We start from the raw sequence: 13,391 nt of genomic DNA, 5'->3' as shown, positions 1-13,391 counted from the left end.
AAATTATTTCAGTAACAAAATTAAAATTGGGTTTCCCAACTGTCTTTAGAACTACACAATAAGCTTATAAATGCATCTTGCGTGTGCATTTGTGATTATATACATAGAAATTTTAAGGGTCACTGTAGGAATAAAAAAACATTAAAATTCTACTTTTAAAAGAAATTAACATTGGCATAAGGGGTTGATGAGCAGTTGATGAGCAGTTTTGTTCTTTCATAATACTGTACTCAGATGTCTCAAGAGTTAACTTGTCAAACCAGAACCATCTCAAATTAGAATGTAATTTCAAAGTTTACTCTGGAAGACTAAAATGTTAGTAATGATAAATGCTGCCAAGTTGTCCGAATTTTTTTTCCTTAAGCATTTTGCCTGTATGCTAGCTTTTCTTCAGTAGGATTCCAGCAGCCTAAATATACATTTATGGAGTACACACATACTATGTGTTCTGCTCTTACTTGGAGAGTTAAAAAGAAGACATAATTCTTGCCACATAGAAACTCATAGTCTGGAGGGTGAGAAGTTTGCAAGAGAGTGGCTAAATTTAAACTTGTGTCTTGAACCCTGTTTTAGTGTAATAATGTTTTTAAGTGACCCATCCTTGATGGAAATCCATCATTTTAACGTTCTGTGTTGTTGTGACACCAGCTTTATGGCCAACGAGGCTTCTCTGAAGCTCTTTTCGGTTTGTTCATTTCATCAGATTCTTGTTTCACTAATGAAAGGATCTTCTCCTTAGCCACTTTGTTCATTTAATTGAACAAATTTTTATTGCATGCAAGATTTTCTTTGCTGAGTGAACAAACCAGATAAAACTCCTGCCCTCAGGAATCTTACAGTGTAGACACTTGTATTTCTATTCTACCCTAACATGTCAAATATTTAGTTTAAGTATATTTAAAAGAACATGGTATTTTTAGGTACTTTCTTTATAGGAGCTCTTTCTAGCTAGAATCCCTTCTTCGCTCCCCTATTCTCCCCAACCCCACCACCATTTTAGTTTTCACGTAACAGCCAAATAACTCTCAGTTAACAACAGAGTCTGTCACACCCCAACATAAATGCCTCCAAAGGCCACTTGTGGTGTTGACATGTTCTTCCTGGGTCCATATCTCTGTGACCTTCACTCCTTCCACTGTCCCCTTCTCTTAACTTATGCTTGCACTTGCTCTTCCCTGTTCCTGGAGCACCCTTTTTTCCCTCTTTTCTTTCTTCTGCATGATTTAGAGCTCAGCCCAAAGGTCACCTCACAGAGGCCCCTTGGACCTCCCTCTTGTTTTTTTCTCTTCTGCTCACTCTCTACCTCATTGCCCAGTCTTACTTTCATAGTGTTCATTACTCACTGAAGTTACAGACTTCATTTATGTGTTGTCATCTGACTCCCCAATTTCCCCACCAAAATCTAAGCCTTTGACAGCTGGCACATTGTCTTACCACGTGAGAGCACTGTGGATAATGGCTGGCATGGGGAAGTAACTCAACAAAAAAAGTATGTATACATGTTATCTTTTTACATTTTTCAATGTCTACTTTTTTTTTTTTTCAAAAAAGGAAATGGCTTATACCCTTCCCTTTCTACCCTTCATATTTTATCTTTCTTCTATTTAGCCTTCCGTCCTTGCATTTTTCTTCTCAGATCATTGGTTCTGTCTTAGCAGTTCCTTATACGCACATTGAAATTCTTATACATAGTATCATTGTGATGATTGGAAGGAAGGTTTTTCACCAGCTCTGTTGTACTTTCAGAGCTTAAAATTGAACCAAATGAAAGGCATATGTGAAGAACACATCACAGACCAGTGAGAGAGTTCATAAATGATGTTGGGAAACCTGACAAATCTTTTGAAAGAATTATCAACTTATAACATTATCATATACCAAAACAAATTCCAACTGAATCAAAGTACACTCAAGCAAAAGTAGAAATAAAATGCAGGTGTCTGTCTGATCTCTGGTTATTAGAAGACTTTTTAACCTTAAAAATAGTGGGAAAAATCACAAAGGGAATGGTACATTTTACTACACAACTATTTTTAAGTAGATATGTCAAAAATAAAATAAACTGAATCAAGAAGCAATTTTTTCCAGTTGGAAAATTGGAAAAATTTATGTAGTGTTAGTAACTGACAAACTAGTATCATTACTGTATACAGAACTTTTGCAGTTCAGTAAGAAACATGAGATCCTATCTCATTGGTCATTCCATCTCATGCCATGCTCTGTTGGATCCTCTTTTTCTGCTTATAAATTTTAGAACACCCTCCAGACTTCCTTTCTTCCATGTACTCATTCCCTAGATGATCTCAGTCCAGGTTCATGGCTTTAAATACCGTTTATGACTGAAGGGTACTTAATTTACATCTTTAGTAAGACCTCTTCCTTTGAACTCCAGACTCTTGTGTTCTACTATTTACTCAGTATTTCCTCTGGGATGTCTCACATGTATCTTCAGTTTAATACTTTCCAAATTAGACTCTTGATTGTACCTCCTCAAACTGTTACTCCCCTGTGTTTCGCTATTACAATAAATAGCCAATCCAGTTGATCAAACCTTAGAATTGCCCTTGAATTGTTCTCTCTTACATCACGCATCAAGACCATCAGCAAATCCTGTTCAAAATATATCCTGAAAGAAATCACCTTTCCTTCTGTACTCCTAATACCAAGTCACCACTAGTCTCTTAACTGGTCTTTTTACTTTCTCACTTCTTTATAGACCTTTCCCACATAGCAGCCAAATATATGTAAGTCAGATCCTATCACTCTACTACCCAGAACCATTCAATTACTGACCTGCAGGGTAAGCCCTACGTGATCTGGCCTCCAATCTTTCCAACCCCATTTGCTACCACCATTCTTCCTCTTTCTCACTGAACTCCAGCCACACTGGCCTGCTTACTATTCCTCAAGCAAACAAACATGTTCCCACTTCCGGAGGTTTGAGCTTGCTTTGTGCTCTGTGCCTGGATTCTTCCTGAAGGATCCACATGGCACATTACTCTGTGTTTAAATATCATCTCTTCAGAGAACCTTTCTTTGACTACCCCATCTAAAATAATGGACCCTTTTACTCTGTCTCTTTACTTTGTTATTGTTTTTGTTTTTGTGTTTTATAGCAATTCTTATTACCTGAAATGGTTTAAAAAATGATTGGGCGTTTTTTATTGTTTTTATTGTTTGTTTCTTGCACTGAAATGTAAACTGTACATTTTATCTTTTTAACTGTTATACCCCAGCACCTAACGTAGTGTCTAGAATACAGTAGGCACTACTGAAAGAATTTCAAACAGCAAATAAACATTTAAAGGGTTAGTCAAACTCATAATTAGTCATAGAAATGCAAATTAAAATACCAATGAAGTATCATTTTCACCTTTCATATTAGAAAATTAAAAATAAATGAGCCAGAGATGAATTAGTCCCAGAGATCTACTGTATAGTGCCCGTAGGTAATAATAATATATTAATTAATATATATTAAAAATTTGCTAAGAGGGTAGATCTCATTTTAAGTGTTTTTATCACAAAAAGTAAAACAATGAGCAATAATAATAAAGAGGGAGAGTGAAAACTTTTGGAGGTGATATGTTAATGGCATAGATGGTGGTGATGGTTTTACATGTGTTTACTTATCTCCATACTCATCAGGTTGTACACATGAAATATGTACAGCTGTTTGTATGTCAGTTATACCTCAAGAAAGTGGTTTAGAATGAATTAATGAGTGAGTGAGTGAGTGAGTGAATGAATGAGTAAGCTAGCACTGGTGAAGGTACATGAATACCCTTAGTCACCAATTGAAGTATAAATTAAGACAAACTTGATAATCTTTTTTTAAAAGATTTTATTTATTTATTTGAGAGGGAAATCACAAGCAGGAGGGAAGGGTAGAGGGAGAAGCAGACTCCCCACTGAGGAGGGAGCCTGATGTGGGGCTCAATCCCAGGACCCCAGATCATGACCTGAGCAGAAGGCAGATACCTAACCAACTAAGCCACCCAGGCGCCCCAAACTTGATAATCTTGCCGAAGAATTCTTCCAGTTCTTTATAACTACCAGATAATTCTCTGGAGGTTTGCTTATCCATGATCAAAAACCACTGTAGCTGTGAAACCACTGGTAAAGTCCCCATTTCCTTATTAAGACCCAAGATCTTATCTGGGTCTTTTATCTGGCTGAGCCCTTCAGCCATAATTAACCTTGCAACTACTTTCTTAGCTGTTTAGAGGCTCTTAAAGAGTTAATGCCTTGGGGCTGTCATGAAGCAGCAAGAGAGGGAGTAGGAATGATCCAGGGGGGTGCATACGCATGTGGGAACCCCCAGAAGTGATTAATAAATAGAAAACAGACAGGAGACAGGCAGACACCTGAAAAGCAGGGAACTAATACCTGCTATATCCATGGCAGTGGACTTCTATTTGTGTTGCTTATCCAAATAAGGGACGAGGATGCAAAGATGACATGTGATTTCATGGATAAGAATATCTCTAGAAATCAAGAAGCCTGATTTCTCGTCTCTGCTTTACCATGGATTGCTATAATTAAGTCTTTAAAAGCAAGTGCCTAGGTATTTTAGTGGTAGATTTTCCATTACGTGTGTGGATAATATTCACTGTGCTCTGATTTTACTTACTTGCAAATTTCTTTTTAAAAATGGGAATTGACATTTTCTTATTCATTCAACTTTTAAGCTCAGAACGACAATTTAACACTCAAATCTCATTCTAATTTTGTCCTTAAATAACCAGAAATTGCTGCTATAAAAAAAATAAGTACATCTAATTTGTGACCAGTCTTCAGAAGGACCTATCAATTTATTTAGGAATCTGTAACTACTAAAATGCCCAGTTGAGTAGGCATGGAACAGAATTTCATAGTTTTTAAATACTGCAGTTGCTTGCATTAAGAGTAGAATCACATACCTTCTTTATTCCAGAATGTGCATGGATTTTCTGTTTTGAAAATGACACAACATGATTTCTCAAAATGTTTAATTCTCTCTGCTCTGCAGAGGGGATGAAATGGTGGCACCCAAGATGGCAGTAGTGCCTCAAGAGCACGTGTCACTCTATCTAGCGGTGCCTTTTCACAGGCTCCACACTGAAGGCCTCTTAACTTGCTGAAGCAATTTCGTATCACCAACATTTTAAAGACCCAAGGTACCAAGCTCAGTTCCTGATCTCTCGACTCACCTGATCAACAGGAACATTCTCTGTGCTAACTACTCCAGCTTTTCTCTGCCCCTCACCCCCCTGTCAGAGCATACTTTAAACAATACATATCGATGATGAAAGATTCCAGAATTATAATCCTGGTAGGTAGGCCCTCTGCAGAAGGCCACTTGTCAGGAACCCTGCATGAGATCTAACAGGAAGCCAGGCTCCAGGGTAGGAAGATTCTAATAAGGAGGGTACCCTGAGCTCTTAAGATATATCCCATATTCTTCAGCTGGGCTTCCCATGCCTGGAGAGTGATGGCATCCAGTCCATTCTTACCCCAGAATGCCTGCATCTCTTCTTGGGAGCAGGATCTCAGCCCTTCAGAGGACTCCTCTCTGGGCCTGGCCTAACTAGAATATTCTGAGAAAGTGCAGAGTCCCAAGAAGCCCAAGGATCCTTCTAGCAATATTGTCTTAGAATATGATGAGCTTCGTGAGGACAGCGACCATATCTACCTCATTCACTGCTGTTTCTTCAGTATCTGGCACAGAGAACAAATTCAAATATGAATAAAATAAATGCTTTTTACCTTCAGTTGTAGAATCACTCACACCGATGTCAGGATCTGCATCTTAGAATCTTCACATTCCTAGCACAGTACCTGGAACTGTTCATAGTGGTTAGCAAATATTTAGTTTAATAACTGAGTAAACAAATACTGTTTTGAATACCTAAAAGTCATTATAAAATTCCCCTGGACAATTTCCATTTAATATGATCAACAATTTTTTTTAAAAATTCGGCTTTATTCTATTTACTTACATAATAACTGCAATTGCTCAGAACTATTTTCTTGCTAAAAAATCGTAAAGAAATAATTGTTAATAATATTCCCCAAGCCGTGAACCCAAGAAGTCCATGGTTACCAGTATTAGTAGTTCATTGGCTAATGAGAATTTCAGAGGACCCTGATTTCTGTATAAATGTAACTTTGTGATATTTGTGTGCTCAGATAACTTGTGCTGTGAACACATCCATGTCTGAAAGTGCTCTCTTATATCAGAGAGAGTTGTTAATTCCCAACCAATTTAGGTAAATTGGCAATACTATCTCCTACCTAGTCCAGAGCAAACAGATCTTTCTCCTTTTCTTTTTTAATTTACTCATCCTGTATACCCGAACACAGACCAGAAGTGTTCCACCTGATGAGTTTTGGCAGTTGTGCATCCCCATGTGACTGCCATCTGAAACGATATACCTGGTGTGAACATTTCTTTCACCTGAGAGTTCCCTGGGGTCCCTTCACAGTCAGTTGCAACCTTTCACCCCAAGGCAACCTTCTGATTCCTGTTACCAAATACTGGTTTTACCTTTTCATGGGCTTCACAAAAATGGAACCACACAGTGTGCGCTCTTGGGCGTCTAGCTTTTTTCACTCAGCATGACACATTTACAGCCCATCCGTATTGCATGTAGCGATAGTTCCTTCCTTTGGATTGTTGAGTCGTTTTCCATTATAGGAATATATCACAAGTCATTTATTCTCTTGTTGGGAGATACTGGGTTATCTCAAGATTCGGAGTATTAGGAATAAGGCTGCTATGGGCATTCTTGTACAGGTGTTCAGATGTTGTTGTTTGTCATTGCTGTTGTTGTTCATGGATATATGGTTTTCTTTCTTATAGGTAAACATTTAGAAATTCCGTTGCTCTGTAGGATAGGTGTTTAACTTTATAAGAAACTACCAAACCCTTAAAAGTAACTATACCTTTTTCCTACTCCCATCAGGAATATATGGGGGTTCCAATGGCTTGCATCCTTGTATGTCCTTGTATAATGTCTGTAGTTGTGCATCTTTGCCAACATCTGCTATTATCAGTCTTTTTTGTTTTATTCATTCCCAGTTGGTTTGAAAATAGTATCATATTATGGTTAATTTGTATTTTTCTGATGACTAGTGATGTTGAGCATCTTTTCATAACTTATCAATGATTTGTGTATCTTCTTTTATAAACGGTTTCAAGTTTTTTACCTATTTTATGGGTTATTTGTGGTTTTTTTTTAATTTTAGGAATTCTTTATATATTGTCAGATATATGTACTGCAAATATTATTCCCCAGTGTGTGGCTTATCTATTCATTTTCTTAATGATGTCTTTTGATGACCAGAAAAGTTTTGTTTCAGTAAAGTTTATGAATCAGTTTCTTCTTTTATGGCTAGTACATCTTGTTTCCTATCTAAGAAACTTTTGCCTTCCTTTAGTCTCCATTTTTTTTTTTTAAAGATTTTATTTATTTGCCAGAGAGAAAGAGAGAGTACACAGAAGCAGACAGAGAGGCAGGCAGAGGCAGTGAGAGAAGCAGGCTCCCTGCCGAGCAAGGAGCCCGATGCGGGACTCGATCCCAAGACGCTGGGATTATGACCTGAGCCGAAGGCAGCGGCTTAACCAACTGAGCCACCCAGGCATCCCCTTTAGTCTCCATTTTTGATGGTTCCCAAGACCTCCTTGAGTTTCAGTTACTCCCTAGAAGGACTTGCAGCACTCCAGAAAGCTGTTATACTCATGGGTACAGTGTATTATTGCCAAAGGATACAGATTAAAATCAGGAGAGAAAAAGGGTTGGAGTCTAGGAAAAACCAGGTACAAGTTTGCAATTGCCCTGTCCCAGTGCAGTGCTTAAATCTCCCAGGAACAATGTATGACAACACATGGTAAATGTTGCCAGCTAGGGAAACTCACCCAAGCTTTGGTGTCCCCCAAGGGTTTTTATTAGGGGTCAGTCATATAGGCATGAAAGAACAGTGTGACTAACATTAGCTACTCAGTCACCAGTCCCCTCAGAGGTCAGACTGATATAGAGTGGCACAGGACCCAGGCTGAATAAAAACAGACTTTAACCATAAATCCACTGTAAGCAGGAACTGTTTGGTGTGGCCCAAACCCCCAGCTATACAAAGACAATCTTACCAGGTAGGACTTTCCAGGGGCTGGAGGTTATCCCAGTTGTCGGTCAAGGGCCTGTCCAAAACAGCTTTGGAATGAGCAGGATTCAGGCAGCCCAGGCCTGCTGAGTTAAGCCTTTACTGTAGATTCTCAAAGATACTCTGTATTCTTCTAAAAGCTCTGTGGTTCTAGTATTTGTATTAAATCTGTGGTCCACCTCAAATTAATTTTTGTGTTTGGAGTGAGGTAGAGATTAGGCCCATCTTTTTCTTTGTAGATAGCCAGCTGTTCAGTGCCATCTATTTAGTCTTTCCTTACCCCAGTGAGTTGAACCGGATCCTTGGTTGAAAGTCAGTTGACCAGGGGCGCCTGGGTGGCTCAGTGGGTTAAAGCCTCTGCCTTCGGCTCAGGTCATGATCCCAGGGTCCTGGGATCGAGCCCCATATCGGGCTCTCTGCTCAGCAGGGAGCCTGCTTCCTCCTCTCTCTCTGCCTGCCTCTCTGCCTACTTGTGATCTCTGTCAAATAAATAAATAAAATCTTTAAAAAAAAAAAAAAAAAAAAAAAGAAAGTCAGTTGACCATATGTATGTATGTCTCTTTCTGTATGTTCTATTCTTTGTCTAATAACCATCATCACTTATTCATGTACTTTAATAGCAAGCTTGATTTTAAGTAGTTTGAGTCCTCCAGCTTTACTCTTCCCTCATTCTTTTGGCTGTTCTAAGGCCTTTGCATTCCCATATAAATTTTAGAATAAAATTTTTTAATAAAAATTACTGGGATTTTGACTGGGATTATATTGAATCTACAGATCAGTTTGGAAAGAACCTATACCATAATATTACTGAATTTTCTTCTCCATGACCATGGATCACCTCATTTAGTTGTGTCTTCCAAATCTCTCAGTGTTTCTTAGCTTTTAGTATATAGGTCTTATATATTTTTTTGATTAAGAGAAAAAAATTTTTTTTCTGCATCCAACCCATTCCCTTCTATGCCTATATTTTTTTAATGTAAGTGTTTCCTTGGACTCTTCCATGGACTCACACATTTCTTTATCTTTATTGACTCCCATATATCCTGCCTCAAACTCTCAAAAGCTGCTTGTGATTTTAATTATGAAGATAGTTAATGATTCTCAAAATGAGGAAAGAAAGGTGAAGAGGACAGAACTCCCCAACATGAGGGCATCTCAGAATTATATCCTCTTTCATTCTGATGCATTTCCCTAGGCCAGAGAATCCCTGACCCTCTAAAAACTTTGATATAGTGAATCATGAGTACTGATGGGAGAAATTTATATCCTTCAGATACACTGGGTCAGGAAGTAAATTAGTTGAAAATGGTAGAATTGAAAACTATAGGAACAGAAACCTCAATATTTATTTCTATAGGTATATCTTGGGAAGTTTAATGATTTTCATACACTGCAACTAATACATAATTCCTTATTATTTTTTGTACTAGTTTAACAAATACTATGAATTGTGTTCAGACCCATTTAGGTAGGCCCCACAGTTCATCTTATATCCAAACACATGTTATGCCACCCTTTTTATCCCTAGCAAGTACTACACTCCTTTTGCTTCATATCACATTAACAAATATTTATCTGCCACATGCAAAATAATCATAGCCTTTATAGCTAAAAGGAGTGAATGTTACCTATGACTCCTAAGGAATAAGTAATAACAAACTAACTTTTATCATTTTTTTTTAAAGATTTTATTTTATTTATTTGACAGAGAAAGAGAGATCACGAGTAGGCAGAGAGAGAGGAGCAGAGCAGAGAGCGCGGAGCAGAGAGCCCAATGTGGGGCTCAATCTCAGCACCCTGAGATCATGACCTGAGCCGAAGGCAGTGGCTTAATCCACTGAGCCACCCAGGCGCCCCTATCATTTTGTTTTAATAAAGACCTGTGAAACCTGGAGTTTCTTGAGATGTGGATAGTTTGTTTTCTAAGATAATAGAAACCTCACAATATGGCAAACATTTAGAATTACATATAGATGGCTGCACTGAAGCAAATTTGCTATTCTCAATTTTAAAGATAAAGAATTAAGAAAGGCTGAAACCAATTCATTTGATAGAACTTGAAGCCTTCGGCTCACAAAATTTCTAAGCAGAACTATATCATAAATGTTAGCTCAAGTGTTAGAATCATCTTGAAAACTGTTATGTTGCAACCCTGACAACTGTTCTGAATTTCCAAAGAAAATATCAATGACCATAAACATGAAAGAAATAAATATGAATGATAATCCATAGAGGGTAGGTCAATAATGTAGATTTCTAGAAAAATAACAGAGATGTAAAGGGAATATAGTTTCTATCCAAAAACTGAAGTCATGTATTTATAATTACTTTTTCCAACTACTCTTTACACTTAAGAAAATAATTTTAAGGTAAGTTCCATGGTTTTATGGTGGGGAAAAAAAAAGTATAGGTAGAATGAGATGAGAAACTGAAAGAAAAGGAGACTATGATACAAAAAAAGGGAGTGGGAAGAAAAATAGAGGAAAACAGAAGGACGATAAACATGGAGGAAAAAGGAGGGGCAAAGAGAACAGAGTAGAAATGAAAGGTGGAGATAAAGAGGCAGGGCAAACAGGCCCCTAAGTTCATTGGGTCAGCATTCCTTAAGGCCTCTCATTTCGTCCTGTCATTTCAACAGTATAATGAATGTGATGGCAGAAGCCCTTTGGCACCTGCAGGTCATAAACACTTAGCGCTGGAAAGGGCCTTTCATCTAAGCCTGTCTCTCACCCAGGCCAGGACAAGGAAGCCTGGGTGTCTGAGGGTGATTTTCCCATCTTTTTATACAGTTCCAGAATCGGAGCACTTACTATTTTAAATAGAGCGTGTTAAATCATTAGAAAGAATTTCTTTTTGAACTGTCTTCTGTAACTTATGTAACTCTTTTTGGTTTTGTTTTTTAAGATTTGTTGTTTGTTTATTTGACACGCAGAGAGAACAAGCAGGGAGAGCAGCAGAGGCAGAGGGAGAAGACTCCCCACTGAGCGGGGAGCCCGATGTGAGGCTCAATCCCAGGACTATGAGATAGGACATGAGCTGAAGGCAGAGGCTTAACTGACTGAGCCACCCAGGTGCCCCACTCATTTCGTTTTTTAAAGCCATGCCATAAAGGACTGCTTTCCCCCATGGCAACTCTCATGATATTGTAAGACTTGTTTCCCAGCTTTTCTTAAGCCATTCCTCTTTCAGCATAGTTTTAAAAACTCCCCACTGTTCTACTCCATTTTATAAACACATCTCAATTCCGCCAGAAATTAATGCCTCACCAAAAGCTGTCTGCTGTAGCTATACAGTTAGCTTCTGTAATGTAGGCTCTCACCTAGTATTTCTAGTCATATGTTTATTTACTATTAACAGTAATGCATATTTTCTATATACAGGTACCATATTTACTTTTGAAGGGAAATTTCACAGGGTACAGAATTCTGAGTTGGTGGGTTTTTTTCTCTGAATATTTAAATACTCATTCCACTCTCTTCTTGCATGCATGGTTTCTAAGAAGGTGGTTATCTTTGCTCTTGCATAGGTAAGATTTTTTTTTCTTCTGATTTCTTCCAGGATTTATGTCTTAGTCTGTGATTTCCTGAAGTTTAAAAAATGATATGATGAAGTATACTGTGGGGGGCATTTACCCTGCAAGGGTTCTCTGAGCTTTCTGGGTGTGTGGTTTGGTGCCTGACACTAATTTGGGGAGATTCTCGATTGTAATTATTTGAAATACTTTCTCTCCCTCTTCTCCTCTGGTATTCCCAGTATGCATACGCTATACCTTTTATAATTGTCACACAGTTCTTGGATATTCTATTCTAGTATTTTTCTGTCATTTTTGTGTTTGCTTTCCAGTTTGGGGAATGTTTGTTAAAACATCCTCAACCTCAGAAGTGTGGATAGTCTCTTTCCTCAGCTGTAGATTATCTGCTAATAAGCCTAGCAAAGACATTCTTCATTTCTGTTACACAGTACTTTTTATCTCCATTATTTTCTTTTTCTCTCTCAGAACTTTCTTTTCTCTGCTTACATTTCCCATCTGTTCATGCATGCTGTCTACTTATCTATTAGAGCCCTCGCATTTTAATCATAGTTGTTTTAAATTCCCAGTCTGGTAATTCCAGCATCCCTGCTATATCTGAGTGTGGTTCTGATGCTTGCTCTGTTGCTTCAAACTGTGTCTTTTTATTTTCTTTAGTAAGTCTCGTGATTTTTTTTTTTCTGATAGTTGGATATGATGTAGTGGGTAAAAGGAACTGCTGTGAGTAGACTTATAGTGATATAGTGATAAGGTGTGTGAGGAGAGGAAGCATTCTGTAGTCCTGTGAATAGGTCTCAGGCCTTTCATGAGCCAGCACCTTCAGACTATGAACATCACACATGCCTCTTATCCACCCTCCTCAACTTAGGTGGGACAGGGTGGCTAGAGGGGTTTGGGGTTGGGTGTTTCCCTTCCCTCAGGTCAGTTAGGCTCTGATAAAACCTCAGCAGGTTAGACTTTGGTTAAATAGTTTATCCTGAGGGCAGACAATGTTAAGAAAAACAGAACGCTCAGGTGTATTTCAAAATGGTTCCTTTCCATTCCACCTGTTGTACGCACAGTTTTTCTCTCATATTCACCACGACACTCTGGTAGAGCTCCAAGAGGTAAAACTCAGAAGTGTAGGCTGCCCCCTGTGTGACCAGGCCCCTTGGAGTTTTTAATCTGTCCAGCTGATTCACTCTCAGCCCCTAGTAACTGGGCAGTTGCACTTCACATTTCCCTACTCCAGCTCTGCTTCCTGTGGGTTTCTGCTCTAGTCAAGCCTGATTCTCTGTGGTCATCTGTCAGTCTGTCTGATCTGGGGACAGCAGTTTGCCCTATGACCTCACTTCTCTTACGGATCTAAGAAAAATTTGTTTTTGCTTTGTTTTGCTTTGTTTCAATTTGTTCAACTTTTTTCTGGTTGTTAGGAAAGAGCAGAAACTTCCAAGCTTCTTACATGCCAGACTGGAAACTAAAAGTTCACTCATTTAGTATTAGTGCAGGCTAAGAATCTTACTTTTCTATAGCAGCTTTCCTCTGGGCTTGTGTTAGCCTTATAGACTAAACTAAGACACTAATGTTTGCGAGTCTGTTTTTTAATATGAACTCATGTTAATCCACCTCTCTATTCTGTGTATAATGCACAGTTGTAAAAAGGTTTAACCTAAGTGCTAAGATTTTATTTCTCTTTGTTAGATTTTACCTGTTTAATTCATTTCTTATGCTAGCATGTTGA

General features: G+C 38.3%; 1 protein-coding gene across 4 annotated transcripts in view; it reads left to right on the top strand.

Annotated features, from left to right (window-relative positions):
- Positions 1-13,391, top strand: part of TBC1D5 (TBC1 domain family member 5) — a 543,265-nt gene that overhangs the window by 460,039 nt on the left and 69,835 nt on the right. The window lies entirely within an intron of this gene.

This window comes from Martes martes (assembly GCF_963455335.1).
Source record: "Martes martes genome assembly, chromosome: 1".
NCBI lineage: Eukaryota > Metazoa > Chordata > Mammalia > Carnivora > Mustelidae > Martes > Martes martes.
Note: the sequence above shows the minus strand (reverse complement) of the source record. Positions and strands in the feature narration are given on the sequence as shown.